Source organism: Humulus lupulus, chromosome 6 (genome assembly GCF_963169125.1).
Source record: "Humulus lupulus chromosome 6, drHumLupu1.1, whole genome shotgun sequence".
Classification (NCBI taxonomy): domain Eukaryota; kingdom Viridiplantae; phylum Streptophyta; class Magnoliopsida; order Rosales; family Cannabaceae; genus Humulus; species Humulus lupulus.
Window position 1 is genome coordinate 145,873,797 of NC_084798.1, and position 22,270 is coordinate 145,896,066.

Consider the following 22,270-nt stretch of genomic DNA (forward strand, 5'->3'; position numbering starts at 1 on the left):
TGAAATAACAATAGCGTTTTCGTCGGAAGACTCGTCTAAGTCGACGACAGTCTCGACTGCCTTTTGTTTTCCCTTCCCTTGAGGGGCAGAAGACCTTTCTGCTGAGGGAGTGCCAGTGGGTTCCCTGATTGTAACCCCAGTCGGTCTCCGTCAAGGAGGAGACGCTGGTGGTTACTGCTCGGGATTTCCCTTGGCAGTGGCACTTACTGCCGCGGGTTCACTCATATCCTGGTAAGGGGCCAGGAGGCCAGCCAGCCTCAAATTAGCCTCAGTGTCCAGAGACTTGACGCTCTTCTCAGCATCTGTCATTCTGGCCAACATGGCAGAACTCAACACCATGTCTGGTGCTGGGTCTGGTCGTAACCATGGTCCTGAAAAGCACAAGATATTTCAGAAAAATACAAGGAAAGTTGCTGAGTAAAAACAACGACCAGTGGAAAAAGGCATTTACCTCCTCGGGCAAAGGCCAGGTTTTTCGCAGCCATGTCAGGCGTGAGGAAATACTCCTGACTATATTTCCCCACGATGGTTGGGGGTTGGATTTAAGGTCAAAGAGATAATTGACCTCATGGGGGGTAGGCTCTGGCCAATTTTTATGTTTATAAAGGATATAGAGTGCATCAAGCATCCCATATCCGTTGGGTGTAATTTGGAATGGGGCGACACCAAAGTAGTTCGCCACCACCTGAAATAATGGATGGAGAGGAAGGATAGCCCCCGCCTCTATGTGATACCTCGACCAGGCGCTGTAAACGCCTCCAGACAAATTAGTCCCCTCGTCCGCAGTGGGGATTTTGAGAGTTACCCTAGTGAGGCTATACTTCCTGAGGTAATTAGCAAGCATCCTGGGGGTTACATGGCTAAGTGGAGAGAGATACCACTCGACATCAGGAAGAATTGAATGTCGAGGGCAAGCCCTAACCTGGATGAGAGGGTCTGGGACAATGTTTTCTCGACCACTGGTCGAGGGAATCCCAGCCTGCGAATCAGGCTGAGTTGAAGGGTTTGAAGTGTGTTCAGGCTTTTTCTTTTGGGCAGTGGATTTGACACGACCCATTCTAGCTAAAGATGGTTGAGGTCTGGAAGGAGAGAGTCTAGAGAAAGGAATCTCGTGAACGCGCTGGGCAGGCTGTTCTTTGCCTTCAAGCAGTTGCGCAAGAAGATCGTCTTCGATCGGTCTCTCACCTCCCCACAAATCTGGCATTAAAATCTGCGGACAGAAAAATGGGGAGGTGAGGATGGAGAGTCTAGAAAGTTGGTTAGAATAATGCTGGTCGTATATAAAATTCAAACTTTTATACAACAACATTCTAAAGAAAAACTAACTTTTTCATGCGAATAGTTTGAAAAACAGATCAAAAAGTGAAAGTAAAAAGTTTTTTCTGAAAAAGCTTTTTCAACTTCAGTAAGGGCGGGAAAAACTCAGCTTTTCAACTAGCATAAAAATCGAATTTTTACTTCGATTTTACGTCCTAAACTTATGACCTCGACAATAAAACTAATTCATAACTCCTAAATGGCAAAGATACACCATCCTATCTAGCATCACTCAATAAATCCCCTATTTTCATGCATCTCAACCCAAGAACGCAAACAATATCAGAACCTAAAAGCTAACTTACATCGGCATGCACAACAATAATGAAGAGTGCAAAAGTTCTGAAACTTACCAATGCGAAGATTATGAAGCTTTGAAGAAATTCTGAGTGGAGGCGAATGAACGGCTGGTTCTTGGAACGTCAAAAGATGATCTTCAGGGAGAGTAGGAGTTCTGACTTAGGGTTTCTTGATAGAAAAATAGCTTGCGTAAAAATAAAAAGGAAGCTCTAGGGAGGCTATATATTTCGTCTGTGGCATGAAAAAAATTGTAATCATAAGTTTCCTCTTTTCAAAGCATGGGGAAGAGTGATAGCCGTCAATGGATTAATTGGGAACCGAAAATCCATGATTAGACAGGGGTAGGTAACTTTTTCCAAGAAGGCACGAACTACTCTGACAAATTTGGTGGGGTAATCGAAGAGTCGTTTTCCTTAAAGTTCATTTATTGCTGGTTGTAATAAATAAACTTGGGGGGCAAATGTTATCCAAAAAGCAGGCATGGGTGACGTGGCAGACATTTTTAACACCTGGCTGACACCTGGCAGAAGTTCTATTCAACCATCGACCAGTGAGATTCCCCTGACGTAACATTTGGATTTTATATACGACCAGCCTGGTCGTATACTCCATATATTTAGAGATAATTTTGTACAATTGTAATCATATCCGAGATTATCTCCCATGGTCCATGATGATCCGATTATTTAGGAAAGAATATCTGTAACTAATTCGTGTAATCCTCCTTGAGCCTATAAATAGAGAGAAATAGCTCAAGGAAGGGACTTTTTTGGTTGATTTAAGTTTATACTTTACAAGAGAATTAGAGCTATTATCTTACGATTGTATTATTCATCTCTCTCAGGCCTGTGAAACTTAGAGAACCCTAGTTCTTTGATCACTCCTTTGATAATTAATATCAATAATAGCTTAAGTGGACGTAGGTCATTACCATTTTGTGGGGCCGAACCACTATAATTTGTTGTGTCGTTTACTGTTTTTTCCATTAGATCTATTTCAACACCTTCATTCACATCAAGCATTTGACTCCGTGTCAGTTGATCAAATCGAGGGTCAACACACATAATCATGCAAATATTCATATAATAATGTAACTCAAATAATTACCCCCACATGTCTTCTCGGCACGCTAACCAATACACTTAATCATATTAGGAGTTTTGGGACACTACAACATTACACTTTGATTGTTTGTTGTATGTTCTACCTGAAAAATACGAGCTAACATGTCTTGTTCACAGCACAAATTGCAAGAATTTAATGAATATATTCATAGTTCCGAGAACATGGTACAAGTTCCCACACGGGTAGCTCGAGTCACGCACACATCGACAAGGTGTCAAAGAGGTTGTCTAGCCGGATCCTCAGGTCACATAAGCTTAGCTCGAACATCTCAATGTTCAGCTCGGTCTAACCCAAAAACCTCTAGTACACATAGTGTGCATTCAATTCCCTGACAACGCATGGAATACATGGACTTGAATTCCTGAAGACTCGTGGACTTTACATGCATAATTAATAAATATTCACCATTGCCTGATAAACGTATAATATCAGGCAATCAATGTATTTGATGTATTAATTTGTATATTTGGGAAGTTACCCAATCTTGTAAGTTATTCATTATTAAAGGTTACCCAAATCTGTCCATTGAACCCCTATAACTAGAGAGAGAATGAACAAATAATGGGATCAAAACTTTTTGTAACGTCCCAAATTACCTAATAAGGCTTACGACCTTAATTATGTGGCCAGGATGGTAGTATGTGGAAAGTTATGTGCTTATGTAATATATATGTTTTATTATATGATTATGTGAGTTATATGATAATATGACTTAAATATGTGTGTGGGCCTGTTTCTTATTAGAAGGGAAATTTTTGTAATTTGGTCTGTTATGGGTATATTTGGAATATATGTGCATATATGTGTGAAACCACATTATTATGTTGATATATTTGGGTTACTCAGCACGAGGCGATCCTAGGGAGCAAGTTAGCGGGAAAGTCACAACTGGACCTAATACCCGACTCGGGGCGAGTCAATGGGTATTTTGGGTATCTAGTACGTTACCGGGTTATCGGGTAACATGAATAAATATTCAAGAATATATTTGGAGTTATTGAGATTAGGAGGGAATTTCAAGGATTTTGACCATTTTTCCCTTGGGGATGTTTTCGGTACCCCGAGCCTCAGGATTTGCTTAAGGTTACTTAGAGTCTAAGTACACCTCACAAACATCAAAACAGAGTAAAACACGTTCAACATACTCTATCTCTCTGTCTTCTTCATATACTCACTCAAATTCATTGGGAATTCTTGTGATTTAAAAGGAATCGAGGCTACCTTAGGCTCGAGATTGCTTGGGGAGAAGCATAGCATCACTTAGGGCAACTGAGGTAACGATTTCCAACCTTGAATCCCTCTATTTTTTTCTATTTTTTAGCTAAGTTTTGGAGTTTTGAAGCTCAATTCTGAATTTTGGGATTTGATGAGATTTTGGCCAAGTATAGGATTGGGTTTTGTGTGTTTTCAAGTGTTGAGTTGATTGGGAACTTTACCTTGGTGAATTAGCTATGTTTTGATAGATTTTTAGTGGATTTTGGCTTGAAGAAATCGAGGAAAATTTCTGAGTTTTCATGGCGAGTCGTGACCCTGTTCTTGGGGCGTCGTGGCTCTCATGAACAGGAAGGAGAAGGAGGTGTCGTACCTCCATTTGAGTCGTTGTGCCAATAGTAGTGCACCACGATGCATGTAAAAATAGAGGAGAGCCTTGGGCTCTCTGACTTGGGGCGGGTCGTGGCTCTTTTGTTTTGAGCAGCGACGCTTGAAGCGTTTTTGAGCCCCGGGAGGGTTTTGAGTACGAGAACTCAAACCTAAGGGCTTGGGATCGATCCTACTACCCAATCTAGTAGAATTCGACATCCCAGAGGCTAAGACTCATTCCAGAAGCCTTTATTTTCTCATTTTGATGAGATTATCTATTGGTTGTGACAATGTTATCATTAGGGGCTTGAAACCGGGATCGTGCTCGAGGGTCGTTCTTAATAGGCATTGCACTCGAACCTAATGTAAGAAAACTGCACCCAATACATGATATATGTGATTAGGGCTTGGCCCAATTGTTGATTATAACTATGAATAAGGCTTGGCCCCTGAGAATGAACGTGATTTAGGTTATTCTGGAATGCTCTGTGTTTGTATAACTTTTTTAATGAATGCTTGCCTTGTTTGCATAGGTAGGGTTCTACCCCGTTAAGGAACATGGTTAGTACTGTGTTTGTGTTTGATTGGTTGAGATACAATGATTTATATGTATTCATACTTGTAGAGTCTAAAGTATCTGAATGTCTAATGAAAGCCTTTACTTATTAGTCAAGGGCAGCAATAGCACGCTACGCACTGGTCGAGAGGCTTAGGCCCAATCAGGGACGTACTATTACATTGGTCGACCCTATGGTCATTGGATAACAAAGCGCTTGGCTAGCTCAATGGCTAGTTACTTAGAGCTAAGGGCAAGGACCCCAGGTGACTCTATGGTCACATACCTAGGGCCCTAGGTCAACCCTATGGTCATCTATTAAGGGCACCGGGCCCCATAATGATCCAATGATCATGTATTTGTAATTGTATACATTCATGATAAGGTTATTACTACTGGGCATACTAGATATGTATCTAGACTCTGTATTTACTATTCATGCACATGTTTAAGTTTTCTTGTTGAGCCTTGGCTCACGGGTGCTATGTGGTGTAGGTAAGGGGAAAGGAAAGTTAGACCAGCCATGAGTTGAAGAGCTTCAGTGGCGGTGTGTACATATGCGGCTGCTCATCCACCATGGCCAAGGATATCTCAAATAAACTACGGTTGTATCTCTTATTTTTCTGCTTAGGTCGGCTGGTTGTAACTTTTGATTGTGTATACCTTTTCAAACATATGTTTGTAACCTTTTGGGATCCCATGTATGTATTAAACTTTTAAGTGATAATTCAATGTTTTCTTTGACCAAAATTTTAAACCCTAAACCTTTACATTAACCTTAGTTACACCTTAGTTACACATTATTTAAAGTACAAAGTGTAACAGTCCTGGATTAGAAGGACGTTACAATTTGGTATCAGAGCTGTCAAGGTTTATTAGTTCTTGAAGCCTGGTTGGTGGAGGCCCTAGTGACCAAAAGAAAAAGACTCCATATACATTTTTAGCTCCAGGGCCAGATAGGAGTCCACAAGGCATACAGATAGGCTGCCAGGTTGGTGGTGAGACCTGGAAAGCATTCCCAAATTGTACTCGGTGAAGGTGGTGCCATATTGGGGAATGTCGGGTGAAGACCTGCTTTGTTTACGGGAGTGTGGGATACTTGAAGAAGGACTGCCCGAAAGCCAGAAAGGAAGAGCCCAATAAGGTGGACAGCCTAATGCCAGCTCGGGTGTTCACCTTGACCTAGGCAAAGGCCGAGGCTAGCCCTTAGGTGGTTACAAGTCAGCTTTCTAGTGATGGGACCCTTTATACTATTTTGATTGAATCGGGTGCAACACACTCTTTTGTTGCTAGTAGGATTATAGATGGATTGTGTAGACTGTGTGACTTTTATCCTGAGGGGTTTGGTACTATGCTACCTACTATGGAGTTAGTGGTTTCCAAGAGATGGGTTAGATCACTGCCAATGACAGTGGATGGCAGGGAGTTGTCAGTTGACTTGGTAGAGTTTGTTATGACTAATTTTAATAGAATTATGGGTATGGACTTGTTAGAGAAGTATGGGGCAACGATAGATTATGGTAACCTTTGAGCCTGAGGGTGAGAACCCTTTTGTATTCGTTGGCACTGTGCATAGACCCTGTATACCTATGATATATGTACATAGAACTAGAGCCCTATTGCAGGGGGGATGCATAAGATTCTTAGCTAGTGTGGTTGTAACGCCCTGGATAGCCAAGACCGTTACACTGTGTGTTTATAAAGGTGCAAGACTTGCTAATCAAGTCATTTAGTTAGAAACGTGTTACTGAAACTACAGTAGAACTAGGGTTAAAATATTTTGGTCTCAAAAGTTTCATTTCTCATAGTCAAACATTTTCTTTACATGAGATCCCAGAAGTAGTAAAGTTAAAAGACAGTTTACAAAATTTCAGGATTAAAATACAGTTACTAGCCACTCTAAGGAAAAACAGACAATTAGGCTTTTCTCGTCCTGTACCACTCCTCGGCCGTGGTAGCCAATCGGCTGACTATGTACATTCAGCCCCAAAGCTCTCCATCTCAGGACTAGTCCACTTTGCCTTTGCCTTAACCTGCACCACGTAGCACCCGTGAGCCAAGGCCCAGCAAGAAAACACAATAACAAAGCATAATCATCAAGCAAACAACCAGATAACTCATGCAGTATAATCATATACATCATTTCATATCAATAATCAATTCACATATGAAAACCATAGTCAATGCCCTTAGGTTGCACCCTCTAATTATCCCACTAACTCTGGACCGCTTAAACCGAGCTCAGTGAATATTAAGCTGTCCTCAGCTACCAGTGGCCGAGCTGCGTCCTGTGCGCAAGTATTATTTACGGCACTCTTAGGTCATTTATCACATGTCCCATGGAATAATACCATCTATGACATCAAACAGATATAGGGAGCTCTTAGTCCCAACACAAACACATAACCGGGTGCAGTTTTCTTACCTTTAAATTCCGATAGCTTTGTTCAATTCAATCCTCAAGCACGATCTCGTCTGAGCCCTATAGTACACCCAGTAATGGTAACAAGTTAGAACCAACTCCAAACTTCAATTCCAAAACCTAGCCTCGGGACCAATCTTGAGCCCTCGGGAAGCCCTAATTCCACCAAACGGGGTGGTGGAATCAAACCCTGAGCCCCCGGGCACTAACCCTAAGAGATAACCCAAAAATCCCCTTCTAGGAATAGGGTAGCGCTATAGTGCTCTAAAGTGGGTGCTACAATGCTACAAACAGAGCCATTAGGCTACCAGACACCCAAGCCTAGCGTTGTAGCGCCCTAAAGCTAGCGCTACAGTGCTAGTCATAACCAGACAACACTCAGGTTTTTCCCCTTCGAACTTCCTCGAGCCAAAACCCTCCAAAACTCAACCAAACCTCTACCATACCCCAAAACAAGTCTACCAACATCTCCAACTCACCCCAAATAACCTAACCATAAATAATTCAATCACATGCACCCCAAAACAAGGAAATCACCATGGTTGAGTTTGAAGCTCAAGAACTCAGCAGAACAACAGAAATCACAAAACTTAAAACTAGAATTTCTTACCTTTCATGGATGAGCTCAACCTAGGTTGTCTTCCACACTTCCTTAGCCTTCACCTCCTCAAACCCCTAGGTTTAACTCCCTAGAATTCCCAAAGAAACTCAACTTAGAAAACCAATTCAATACCAAAAACCAAGAACTAAATATCTACCTCAAAACCTTACCTCAAATGATGAGTAACCTCTGCTAATTCCCCAAGCCAAAACAATGATCCTAGTGTTGAGTCTTAGCCTAAGCCTTATCTGAATTTTAGCTCCAAATTTCCAGAAAAATTAATGAAGAGAAACCCAAACCGTACAAGAGAGTTGTGCCCTGCTTTTCTCTTCTTTCTTTTCTCCTTCATTCTTTTCCTTTTTCTTTTCTTCAGTCTTCTAAAACTTTCTACATAATCCACTAAGGCATAAAGCAGCATGACCCTTATCTCTGATCCTAAACACCAAAAGACCATATTGCCCTCCCACTTAAAACTAAGCTTTTAAACATCGTAAGGGCATTTTAGTCATTACACCTAATTCCCGCTAATTCCTCGAATGTCTCTAATATTTACCGCTTACCTCCAGACATCTAACTAATCACCAATTATATTCCTCAATATAAAAATAGACTCCAATATATTTCCTAAATTCCCATAAATACCCCCAGGCTCGCCCCTAGCCGAGTATAAATCCCCGCCGTGACTTTTTCGCTAAACCTCTCACTAAGATTGCCTTGAGTCACAAGTTACAAATATATCCACATAATAATGTGGTCTCAACAATTTATCACAGATATATACAGTTTATGCCCTCAACGGGCCCAAAATTACAAATATTCCCTTCTAACCTAATCAGGGCCTACATGCATACTAATACACATAGTCATGCATCACAAATATCCAAAAAATCATATAACATAGTTTTAATCATTTAAAACACACATAATTCAGTTATGCCCTCCCGACACACTAATCAAGGCCCTTAAGCCTTATTAGTAAGTTTGGGTCGTTATAGTGGTGGATACCACTCAGGTTGTGCCAGTGGGATCAGGACAGACCAGATTAGTCTGAGAGTTTCTGGATGTGTTTCCAGATGATCTGTCAGGGTTACCTCCACACAGGGTGGTAGAGTTTGTGATTGAATTTGAGCCAAGGATAGAGCTAGTGTCTAGGGTGCCTTATTGGATGGCTCCGGCAGAGATGAAGCAACTAAAGGTCTAATTATAGGAGTTACTAGATTTGGGATTTATTAGGCCCGGTTTCTCTCCATAGGGCACAGCAGTTCTCTTCGTGAAGAAGAAATATGGTTCTCTGAGGATGTGTATCAATTATAGAGAACTAAACAAGTTGACTATCAAGAGCAGGTTTGCCCTGCCAAGGATTGATGATCTGTTTGATCAGTTAGAGGGTAGGAGGATATTCTCCAACATGGATCTTAGATCTTGTTATCACCAGTTGAGGATCAGGGAGGACGATATACCCAAGACGCTTTTCGCACCAGGTACGGGCATTATGAGTTTTTGGTGATGTAATTTGGACTGACTAATGCCTTAGCAACATTTATGGATCTGATGAACAGGGTGTTCAAAGATTACCTGGTTCGGTTTGTGATCATCTTTATCGATGATATACTGGTATACTCTCAGCCGGAGACAGAGCACGAGCAGCATCTCAGATTAGTACTACAGAGGGTGAAAGAACACAAGATGTATGTGAAATTCAAGAAGTACGAGTTCTGGTTACCACAGGTAACTTTCTTGGGTCACATAGTCAGTAAGGATGGAATTATGGTGGATCTAGAGAAGATTAAGGCGGTCAAAGATTGGCCAAGGCAGAAGAATGCTTCATAGATCATAAGTTTCTTGGGATTGGTAGAGTATTACAGATGCTTTGTGGAGGGGTTTTCCAAGATTGCATCACCACTAACAGAGTTGACACGTAAGAATCAGAGGTTTATATGGCCAGACAGATGTGAGGACAGTTTCTAGAGACTGAAGAAGAATTTGATCATCGCTCCAGTTCTGAGTCTTCCTACAGATCAGGACAAGTTTGTGGTTTATTGCGATGCCTCGAGGCAGGGCTTAGGTTGTATCCTTATGCAGACAGGAAAGGTGATTGCCTATGCATCACATCAACTAAAGGAGTATGAGAAGAGGTACCCCACACATAATCTGGAACTTGCAGTAGTGGCTTTTGCATTGAAGGTGTGGCGACACTACTTGTATGTTGAGAACTATGAGATATACACAGATCACAAGAGTTTGAAATACTTCTTCACCTAGAAGGATGTGAACATGAGGCAGAGAGGTTAGTTAGAGGTGGTGAAGGATTATGATTGTGAGATCCACTATCACCCAGGGAAAGCCAACGTAGTATCAAATGCCTTAAGCTGGAAGGCTTCGGGACAATTGTGTAGTACTAGGCAGATTTCCAGGGAGTTGGCTGAGGATATGACTAGAGTAGGAATTGAACTAGTTGTGGACCAGTTAGCCAACATCACCCTGTAGTCTACTCTTTTGGAGAGGATTAAGGTGAAGCAGTTGAGTGACCCACAGTTGGGAAAGATCAGAGGGAACGACCTATTTGGAGTAGCTAAGGACTATATAGTGTCACACATGGGTTTATTGAGATACAAGGATTGGATTTGCATACCGATGGACATTGGGATCAGACAAGAGATTCTGGATGAATCTCATACTACCCCTTATTTTCTACATCCAAGCATCACAAAGATGTTCCAGGATCTAAAAGTGTTATATTGGTGGCCTTGGATGAAGAGGGACATGACTGAGTATGTTGCGAAGTGCATGACTTGTCAGCAGGTCAAGGTAGAGCATCAGAGACCATCAAGGTTGTTACAGCCTCTAGATATTCCACAATGGAAATGGGAGGACATCACGATGGATTTCGTGGTAGGATTTCCCATGACAGTGGGCTAGCACGATTCAATCTGGGTCATCGTGGATCTGTATACGAAATCAACTCACTTTCTACCAGTGAGGACAAACTGTGAGAGACATAGTTCACCTTAATGGGGATCTGAGATCTATCGTGTCTGATAAGGACCTTATCTTTACTTCCAAGTTTTGGGGAAGTTTACAGAAGGTGATGGGTACACAGCTAAAGTTCAGTACAACTTAACATCCTCAGACCGATGGTCAGTCTGAGAAGACTATCCAGATATTGGAGGACATGCTGAGAGCATGTGTATTGGACTTTGAAGGGTCCTTGAGTAAATATTTGCATGTGATAGAGTTTTCCTATAATAACAGTTACCAATCGACTATTGGAGTGGAAACTTATGAGAAGTTGAATGGTAGGAAGTGTAGATCACCCATTCACTGGGATGAGATGGGTGAGAGGAAATATTTGGGTCCTGAGATAGTTCAGAGGACCACTGAGGCTATTGAAAAGATTAGAGCTCGAATGCTTGCATCTCATAGTAGACAGAAGAGTTATTCAGACCCAAAGTGGAGGAACATGGTGTTCCAAGTGGGAGATTATGTCTTCCTTAGGGTTTCACCACTGAGAGGGGTGAAGAGATTTGGGAAGAATGACAAGTTGAGCCCTAGGTTTGTTTGACCATTTGAGATCCTAGTGAGGATCGATTAGGTTGCCTATAGGTTTGCCTTACCCCTTGCAATATCTAGTGAGCACAATGTGTTTCATATTTCCATCCTGAGGAAGTATGTATCAGATGGGACTCATGTATTGAGTTACGAGGATCTAGAACTGGAGACAGATTTGTCCTATGAAGAGCAGCTAGTTTAGATTTCAGACAGGAAGGACAAGGTCCTGAGGAATAGGACTATACCTTTAGTTAAGGTATTATGGAGGAACAACAAGATCGAGGAAGCGACCTGGGAGCTGGAGGCAGATATGCAGAATGAGTTCGCTATGATGTGGTCGTTGTCGACTAGTTTACGAAGTGTACTGAAGCTGAGCCATTAGCAACAATAACCTTGATAATGGGAAAATCGCTATAAAGAACATAATTTTCCATTGCAGTCTCCCAAGGTATCATATCAGATAATGGGACTCAGTTTGACAGTGAGTTGCTCACAAACTTCTCTGAAAAGTACGGGGTTATCAAGAGTTTCTCCTCGATGGCATATCCACAGGTTAACGAATAGGTGGAAGTGGTAAATGAAACCCTAAAAGAAAGCCTAAAGAATAGGTTGGATGACACTAAAGGGTTGTGGCTTGAGCAACTCCCACAAGAACTTTGGGCGTACAGAACCTCACACTGCACATCCACTGGTCATACACTATTCTCAAAAGTTAAAGAAAGGAAGTTCGAGTTAGGAGATCTAGTATTGAGGAGGGTGTTCTTGGTAAATAAAGACCTTAAAGATGGTGTACTATGGTCGAATTGGGAAGAACCTTATCAAATCTGAAAATTCTACGAGAAAGAACATTTAAATTAGCTCGGTTGAATGGAGTTACAATTCCGTGAACATGGAATGCACTGCATTTGAAGAAATATTATCAATAAATTCTTACTCTAAGTTTATATTTTTACATCCAATTGTAAGGCTTAATTATAAAGGTCATTCATCTTAAGCTTTTTATTCTTTACTATAAAATAAACTTACTCGTTGCTATGTAATTTAAACACAGTATTAAAATATCCCATATTTTTATATTATAACCCTTTTAAGGTAGCCTAGCATATTCATAAAATATGATCGCTTGGGGGGTAGATACCCATAGTAATAGTTTTGTAAGTGTTAAGTCTTTGAAGAATTCTGTAATCTAGAATTTGGAAGAGAAATTTTTGGTAGCTTGAAAAAGCCTGAGTTTTCATACTAATTCTTAATATAACTAAGTTAAATTAGAAGAATCAAAGCGATAAAACCCTGGTATGAACCATGTACAAGGCTTGAACAATAACGGCTAAGCTACTAAGCTAATAAAATCTTGGGTCTAACCAGGTAAACGACCTTATAACTAACCAGGTTAGCTATTAAGCATAAAGTTATAAAAATACCTTGATCTAAAATAATTTCCTATAACTACACATGTGTATAAAATTTGAAAAAGAAAACACAATTTAGTAGAATTGAAGTGTAAAAAGATTCGAGAAATGTAAATTTAAAACGAGCAAAGCCAAAATGATAAATTGTCTTGGCCATCAAGGCCTAATTACAAGGGCCATCAAAAATCCCTGAAATAAAACATCAACGGTAAAGAAGCTCATTAGCCCTATGTCCCAGCAGCTCACCCTTGAGAGGACACCTCATCCTCCCCGCCATCTCTAGCAGCTCTGGAGGTTTCCACGGTTTCTAAGGTTCTTTGGGATGACGGTCTTGGAACATCACATTGTAACGATCCCATAGCTCTGCCTCTAGAAATGAGAAGTCATCCCCCTAGTTGAAGCGCAAAACCTTGTAGAACAAATCCTCCACGGTCGAATGCATTTTGGCCTCATGGCCATCAACCTTAGAATGGAAGTCATTAACCCTAGCCTAATGTTGTTTCCAAGTATTGATCACCTCGAGGGATTTCTCTTTGGCTCTTTTTCGTTATCACAAGTTGTATAAAGATACACCTAGAGTTTAGTATACGCCTCTTCGAGTTAGGAATTTTTCTTCTCGAGCAGGTGGTACTTCTTATCAGGATTAGCCCTGTCTTTCTTGCCTTGCTCTAGCTCAACATTACTTTTGGCCCTGCAAGGATCTAGGCCAGGAGTGCTTGTCAATAGAAACAACCAAAAGTTATACCACTAAGGAATAAGCGAAGAAATTTTTTCTTGTGAGGTGAAAACTTACGGTCAAATGCATCCCCAGGGCTGAGCGCATCACGTCCCTAGGAATTGAGTGTACTACTTTCTCTTGCTCGTGTATTGTTAACTGGTTGATGTGGCCCACCACATCACTAGTTAAGGCTTGGACTGGACCCGAGAAGCGAGCTGTGAATTTACCCACCTCCAAATGAGAAGCTGGGATAGAGGCTAGAGGAGAAGTAGGAGGATCGGCTCGTGGAGCTGGAGGAGGAACGTCTTGAACCATGATCACAGTCTCTTTCTAAGTTCAGGCTTCAGAAAAAGGAAACTCTTTGCTCTTAGCCTAGGATCCCATAGACGAACCTCCAGCCCCATATATGATGTTCTTTGTTAATCTCACATTTTTAATGGTTAGGCCAGATCTGATAGATGATGTCAGTTCGCTCATATTTTCCTCTGCAAAATCGCCAAGACAGGATTAGATGGACTTTAATCAAAATTGAAAAATAACAAGTAAAGAAGAAAATCCTACCCTCCAAGCTATACGAGGAGGCTATAATAATCAGATTTGGAATGAGGAACAACCTAACTAATTGGGGACTTGCTAGTTCTTGGATGACTTGGTTTGGAGGAGACTCTAACGGAACGATCTCGAGCTCATTATCTAAGCTCGGGTGATACCTGTTGAAGCGGTTTTTCGCCAACAATAGATTAAGAAATCAAATAGGTAGAATAATGCTAAATTATAAACCGTAACAAAATTATAAAAAACCCTCTCGAACACACGCAAATTTTACGTGTTCAGTGGTTAAAATCCACCAAGTCCACAAGAAAATTTTATTGCTTTTCTCTCTCAATTTTTGCAGAGTTGATACAAAAATTGTCATCCCCTTCCCTGTCCATTATCCCTGGTATTTAAAGGGGAATTTCCTGGTTAGGTTTGGGTAACCGCGTGAATAAATAAGGTATACATTTAATACAGTTTATTCCCATTTACATTGGGATATGATTTGATAACAAATTGAATATACTCCTGATATTTCGAATAATAAATGATGCATATGCAATACAGCCTGGACATTAATGAGCATATAAGGAGCCTCCAAGTCTCTTGGGATTCTTCAGTATGCATTCTCTCCACATTTCCCCGAGCTGAATATCTCACCTGAGCTCGTAGTAAGCTCAGAGCGCCCAAAGTTGGATCTGGTCATTATAAGTCTCGAACTCAATTGCTATCTTGAGATGCAGCTTGATAATAACCTGTGTACAATGTTCTCAGGCCCCCAAACTTTGAGTTGTTCACATCACTGTTAGCCAGATATTTGAATTGGCTATTTTTCCACATATTCATATGCCAGCTATACCCGAGCTGAGTAATTGAACTCGTGCAAATTTTAGGGTACAACAGTACCCTACATGCGTAGACACAAGGAAAAGTGATCCAAGGGCTACAATTATACCAGGATGAATAAATGTTTCATATTGCTTGAAAATGGAACTCCTAAGGTTTAAAGTGTTATCTAAAACTATCATTGTAGAAAGGAGACTCTGGTTATGGTGAGGAACTAAAAGTTTAACACACTGTTGGATGGTAACATTTTTGTCTAGATGCTCAGGGTCTCTGGTCACGATTGACCTCAGATCATGCTGAGCTAGCATGAAGTTGGCAGCATTCTGATTAATGTCAGTTCTGTTCTTACCTTAGCAAAAGCTACTAGCCGGTGCCCCTGACTGCGCTCGACCTATGTCATCACTTAGACCGCTCTGAGAAGGGCATCGACGCACTAAATGTGTGACCTCTTCCTCCTCCTCGACCTCCTCAACAATGGTAAAGGCCCTCTAGTTAGTAGGGCCCCGAGGTCGAAATGCAAGCAATTGACCGTCTCCAATCAGCCCGCAGGCCAACATGTTGCATCTATTATTATTTCTCGTCAATCTTTCTCTTTTGCGGGGACAGAGGCGAGCTTTAGTATTGGCCCTTCCGGACCTGAGAATCATTAGACCTCTTGTGGATAGCTGCATACGCAATTAACATGATCAGAATAGTGGATATTGTGAAGCATACAAAAATACTTATAATTTCACAAAGTAAAAGAATACTTACTAGGTCGATTGAAGTATCAGTGATCACAGGTCGTGAACCCGTTAGGCATAAAATCATGTCCTTGAAATCGCTTGGATGATTCGGGAGCTCGATTTTAATGTCGTACTAATCCAAGATCGTTACATCGTGTGTTTAAAATAATGCTTAACCCATTAAGCGAGTCATTTGGACTCAATAGTGTAATTAAAATTAATCGGTGGTTTAGATGTTAAAAAGTTTTTGGTCAAAGATATAACCTTTTCATTGAAACTTTAAAATTTACATGGGATCCCAAAAAGGTTTTTCAAAATATAATTACATTTAGAGTTTACAAAAATAGTCGACCTAAGCGAAAAAATTGGACTCATAACCTAAGTCCCTTTAAAATCCTCGACCGTGGCGGCCGAGCAGGCCGAACATGTAGGCGTCGCTCCAAAGCCCTCCAATTAATAGTTGTTCGACCTTTCCCTTGCCCTTACCTGAATAATAGAGAACTTGTGAGCCAAGGCCCAGCAAGAAAAGTTCCACAATACATACATAATAACCATAGCATGAAGAGATAACAATTTATACAAATAAAAATTCGCATAACTCATAAGTCATAGCCACATATATTCCATAATTATATTATCATTAAATATCACTACACCTCATAATTCACATCACCAGCACCATATGTATGGTCGATGACTAGTAAAGTGTGTCTCCCAGAACTAAGATTACGGTAATAAATGTATGCCCGTAACAAAATAAATTACTAATAAGAATAATAGAAAAAATAGGCAATAAGGATACACAACCCTAGCTCATTTTAATATTATACGGTTATAACCATTTCTAGATACAATAACACCAATGCCCACACTACATGCAATGTCAACTTTTCTTACCTCGAGTCTTACTTGAAAGATGAATTGACCTCGAGTACGATCCTTTTCCGGAGCCTCACGGAAACCCTAGTCACAAAGTAAATGATACACTTATTAGGGATTAAATCCAAATCCCAAGTTCAAACCAAAACCCTAGCTTCTTGGCTTCCAATATCACTCAACACGAGAGCGGAATCATCCCCCGAACCCCTAAGCGGGCCCCCAAATTAGATGCTAGGAACCCTGAGCTAAATCCCAAAGTTTCAAAAAATAACCATTCCGTGCACCTGGAGTGGTCTCGCCTAAAGAAAGTTGGTTCTTTCTGGAACACTAGCGCGGTCACGCTCTACCCCAGCGTGGTTCCACCGAAGTCTTCGAAACCCCAACTTAGACTCAAAATTTCCTCCTTTTTGGGACACTAGTGCGGTCGTGCCACACTCTAACACGGTCGCGCTAGGTCGCCAAAAACCAAAAATGAGCCCATATTTCATGTGTTCTTCCCCAATTTGCAACCCATGACATATCTCTGTAAATTCAGACCCGAAACAAGATTCCAAGACGTTTTCCAGCAAATTCTTAACCTTAAAACAATCACAAAATGATATTATAACCCCATAACAACATCAAAATATCATAGAAAACATCTACAACACCAAAATTGTAAATTTTGAGCTTAGAACTCAAGCTCCTATAATCCAAATCCAATAATCCCAAACACAAATCTATCATTCCAATTCGATTTTGAACCTTAAATCTATTCTATAGAGGATTTTAGGCCTACCCAATTCCCTCAAACAACATAAACTTACCCTAACTCAAAACTATACCCAAAATTTCCAAATTTTTCTCAAGAACACATAGTTGAACATGGTGAGAGATTTACCTCTGAAATTCAAAATTCATTAGGTTTAGTTGTGTCATGGGCAGCTCCTAATCCTTCCAACGATTCCAATTCTCTTAAGAAAATTCCTCCATTCATGCTTGGACTAATTCTTGAGTTTGGTGTCCTTGAGAGTTCTCTTGAAAGTGACCAAAATGGAAAGTGAGAGTGTAGCTCACTAATTTTTTTTATTTATTAAATGTTGTTCTTTAGTTGAATTTATAAATTCAAATGTGTTAATTGTATTGAATAGTTTGGTAGAAAATAAATTATTTATATTTTGTTAATTTATTTATTTAATTTATTGTAAATATGAGTACATGAGTTTTGGTTGTGTGCACTAAGGTGCATGGTTAGTAGAAGTGCACCCTAGCACTTGTGTGTGTACATGTGCTTGGTTGATTCATGAGCATGCAATAGTTTTCCCATGCATTATTTTCTTTTTATTATTTTTAGTCTTTCTTTTATCTTATTTAATTAAATAAGAAGAAAAAGGGAAGGAAAGAAATAGAGAGGAGTGGCGTGAGAGAGAGAAAGGAAGAGAGAACTTATTTTTTATAATCCTAGATCTTTTTTTATTATTTTAAATTTAAGAAAATTAAATAATTGTGAGTTTGTTTTGTTTCTTGATTCTATTTTTAAAAAACCATTGATTTAGTGCATTCCAATTTGTAATATTTTTCATGTATTATGCTTTGTGGGTATAGTGTAATTGGAGTAACTTGATTTTGGTTATGGCTTTGAATTGCATGCTAATTGTCGTATTAAAATGCATAAAGTGTAAAAAAAAAAGTCATGTTAAGTTAATTTGTTGGATTATTGTAAAAGATTCTAAGTATTTGTTAGCATTCTAGGTGGATTTATGCTTGTTGAATTTTGTTAATTCTAAAATAGTAATTTGTGAATTAATTAGTAAGAAAGCAAACTATGACTTAAAATTCATATTTTAAAACCAAGACAAAAAAATTGTTATTTTCATATGTTAAATGAGTATTTTTCTTCAATCAAGTGCATGCAGTTTTTTTTTAAGTTGTGAAGGAAACTATATATTTTTATTGTTATTAATTTAATTATTAAGAAGAAACTAATGTAAAAAAATGGTTGCTGGAATTTTTAGTTTCTTGAGAGAAAGTTTCTTTTAAAATAAAAATATAAGATATATGCTAAAATATTGTAAGTCTTAGATTTTATATATGATAAAAGTAATTTTTCCACAATTTAAATATTTATTTTTCTCAATTATATTTAGGTTGCTTTTATTTACAAACTAATTAAGTAAAATTATTTTTTAAGGTGATCAAAGAATTTATTTAATCATTATAAGTAATTACAAATTTTGCCACGTTTTAATTGTTATTAAATAATAAATGAGCTTATTATTTTATACAAATTACTACTAAGGAATTATTTTAGTTAATTAAATATTTATAATAAAATTTGTGAATGAAAAATGTGTGATTTAAAGGAATAATGTAGTGATAATTAAAGTGACAAATTTTATTATGCTTGCTGAATTTTTGTGAAATTGACAAGAAAATAAAGAAATAAATATTTCCAACTTCAACGCAAGTTTTAAGAACCATCCCATCTATGCATGTTACATGCAAGTTTACTTTTACGCTCAAATATGTGTTATTTAATCAAATCCATGGTTCCTGATTTGAAATCATTGAGAATTACTTAGTAGAATTGACATTATTCTTTTATGATTTTATGTGACATAGTTATATGAATAAGATTTGTGGTGCAACTTGTGCCACGTGTGCACGGCCCATGCACATGTGGGATATGTTTTTTTAGTATGCTTAGTCTTATATGATTTTAAGACGAACATTTGATTGTGATTATAGGATCGTTGTGAAGTATCCCACACTTTATTTTTTTCTTGGACATGACATAAGGAAGTTAGCTAGAATTTTCTATGAATTATGTTATGAAAGCTATGAACAATTATGTTGCAAATGTTATAGTGTTATGGAAAGTATAAGTTATGGTAAGCTAAAGTGTTATGAAAAGTATGAGTTACTATGTTATGTTATGGATTGTTGTATGTATGAATGTATGTTGTATGAAAAAGCAGTAGGTTGCTAGCGTGTTGAACGTGACACAACAAATGAGTTACTATGGATATGACGTAACTTATAGGGCGTACACGTTGAGGTTATTCGAGGACTAGAGTTCCTGTTTACCTCATAGAGGAGGTCATACTGGTTTATGCTTTTACTGGTTACCTCACGATGTGACATGGACAATATGGGTTCCATGCTCACACGAAGTATGAAATATGATAATGATAATGAATATGATTATGAATATGATACCATGTGATTATGAAATAAATATGATATGGTTATGCTATGAGTTTTACGCTATGTATGTAGTTTTCCTTGTGTTTCTTAAAACTGTTGTATTTATTTGTACTTCCTCACTGGGCTTTTAGCTCACCCCCTTACTTTCCCCTTTCAGGTAGGCAATAGGGTTTCTTTTTGGCACACACAGTGATGTGGGAAGCTCTGATATCTAGGCATGTATGATGCAAGGTATCCTATGGGCGATTAACGATCAAGATGAGCGCCAAGAAAGATTATGAAATTATATGTTATGGTCTATGTTTTATATACATCAGTGGGACTTATTATTTCTATTTTATTTTCAAAGACTGCATAAAGATGTGAGGAAAATATTTGTTGTATCAATGGAAATTGTAAAAACTATTACAACTCTAGACAAAATAATACAAATAAACTAAGATTGATTAAATAATGTTACAACTCTATGACTGAAAAATACAAATAAATAAGAGATGAATTAGAATAAGATAATGGTGAAATACAACTCTAAACAAAAGATACAAATAAGTAAAAGTGTTTGAAACAAAAGAAATAAAAGATTACAACTCTTGAACAAGAAATACAAGTAAATAAGACAAGAAGAATAAGAAGAAAAGCAATAGTAGAAAATGTAAGAACAAGATCAAAAAGCAAGAAACTCTCACTCACAAAACCAAAGTGAAGAGTGTTGGGGACCACCAACTTGAACAAGGTTTGAAATCTTTGTCCAAAAGCTTATTTCCCCCTAACTCAAGAACTAAGGGATTTCTCACAATTTTTTGGAAATAGCTTTCTAGAATTATTAAGTCTCTAGGTGTTTTATAGCCAAGTGCTCTAATGGATAGAAAAATTGTGTCTTACAAGTGAGAAATAGGCTCCTATTTGTAGAGTTTAGAGACACCCTTTGAATTTCAAATTCCACCAACCTCCATGGTTGTTACAATTGATTAATTGGATGTTTATGGAATTAAAAAAGAGATTTAGGAGTTATTTGTGTTTTTGGAGTCGTTCAAAAAGTTTGAAAAAACTGAAAATTTGGTCAGCCAGCCACTCTGGCCGCGGCCAGGAGTGTCACTAGCTGTGGCCACTGGTCTCTATTCCCCAAGCCACGACCACTAGCCAATTTTAGCACACAAAATTGTGCGGTTTTTCCAAACGATTCCAATCTACTCCAAATTGATTTTGTAACCCCCAAACACATTATTGGGGTTAAAATTATATCTCTAATAGCCATTTCACTTATGGCTTTAAGAAATTCAACTCAAAATTGTTTAACTACAAATCTACACAATAATGGGCAATATTTGGAAGTTACAAATTTGTAACTGAATTTGTAATAGCAAATATGTTACATATTTGGATATTCACATATATCTAAATATTATAACTCTCTTTTATATGTTACAATATGTGACACTCTTTGTCACATTTATTTAATCTAAAAAATTATATTATAAAATAATATAACATTCCCCCACTAGATTAAATAGTTATCTATTGTAACACTTTTTTAATCAATCAACATTATATTTTAAAATATAACATTTCCCCCACTTGATCAAATAATAACTCTCTCTTATAGAAGTTATTGAATTGGTGCATAAAATAAAGTGTTTTTCTACTTGAACTTTAATATAGTGTAATTATCACAAAGTTTGTTGAAAATTTCGTTGCACTATAGGCATTGAACCATCTTTTCATGATAACAAATCGGTGATAACACACACACCTTTTCCATGTTTACTCGAGACCTCTATGAATAGCTTTGCACCGTTAATGGCCAATGCACTTTCCATTCATGGACGTTCTTGAGAATATTCCCAATTCTCATGAGAGGTGGCACCACCCCTAGGTCCATATAGGTAGAACTCTTACAGTATTTTGTTACCAAAAATACTTGTCTTCACAAGACTGAATTCTATTAAAAAAACCTCTAGGTTTTAACCCTCTATTTGGTAACTCAAAAGTACTCAACATCGCAAATGGGACTTGTTTTGAGTACAACTAATATTCACTTGATTGAATTGTTATTACCTATTGAACATAACACTAGTTACATAACTAGTGTTAAGATAGGTTACCATCAATCGTGAATCTCTTTAGGGAACTTAAGTCCCATCCCTTGAGATGATGTAGCTACTAAATCTCTCGTTTGTGGCTTAGTGAAAGGATCCGCCAAGTTTTTACTTGTTCTCAGATAGAATATTTAGATGACTCATCTTTGAATCAATTAACTTACATATCCATGTCTTAGACTAATGTCTTTAGACTTCCCATTATACACTCTGATGTATGCTCTAGCTAATGTTACTTGGCTATCACAATGTATCGATATAGTGGATACATTCTCTTTGATTGGGGGTATCTCTATCAATAGATCCCTTAACCATTCGACCTCTTTACCTGTAGCAACTAGAGCTATAAACGCTGCTTCCATAGTGGAATGAGATATATAGGTTTGTTTCTTGGAACCCCAAGAAATTGCACCCCCACCAAGTGTA

General features: G+C 38.5%; 1 long non-coding RNA gene across 1 annotated transcript in view; it reads left to right on the forward strand.

The window, feature by feature from the left end:
* LOC133784234 (uncharacterized) overlaps nucleotides 1-20,184 on the forward strand; it is a 50,300-nt gene extending 30,116 nt beyond the window's left edge. The window contains exon 3 of the long non-coding RNA XR_009871220.1: nucleotides 19,906-20,184. This is a non-coding gene — a long non-coding RNA (uncharacterized LOC133784234). The remainder of the gene's footprint in view (nucleotides 1-19,905) is intronic.
* Nucleotides 20,185-22,270: the final 2,086 nt, after the last annotated feature.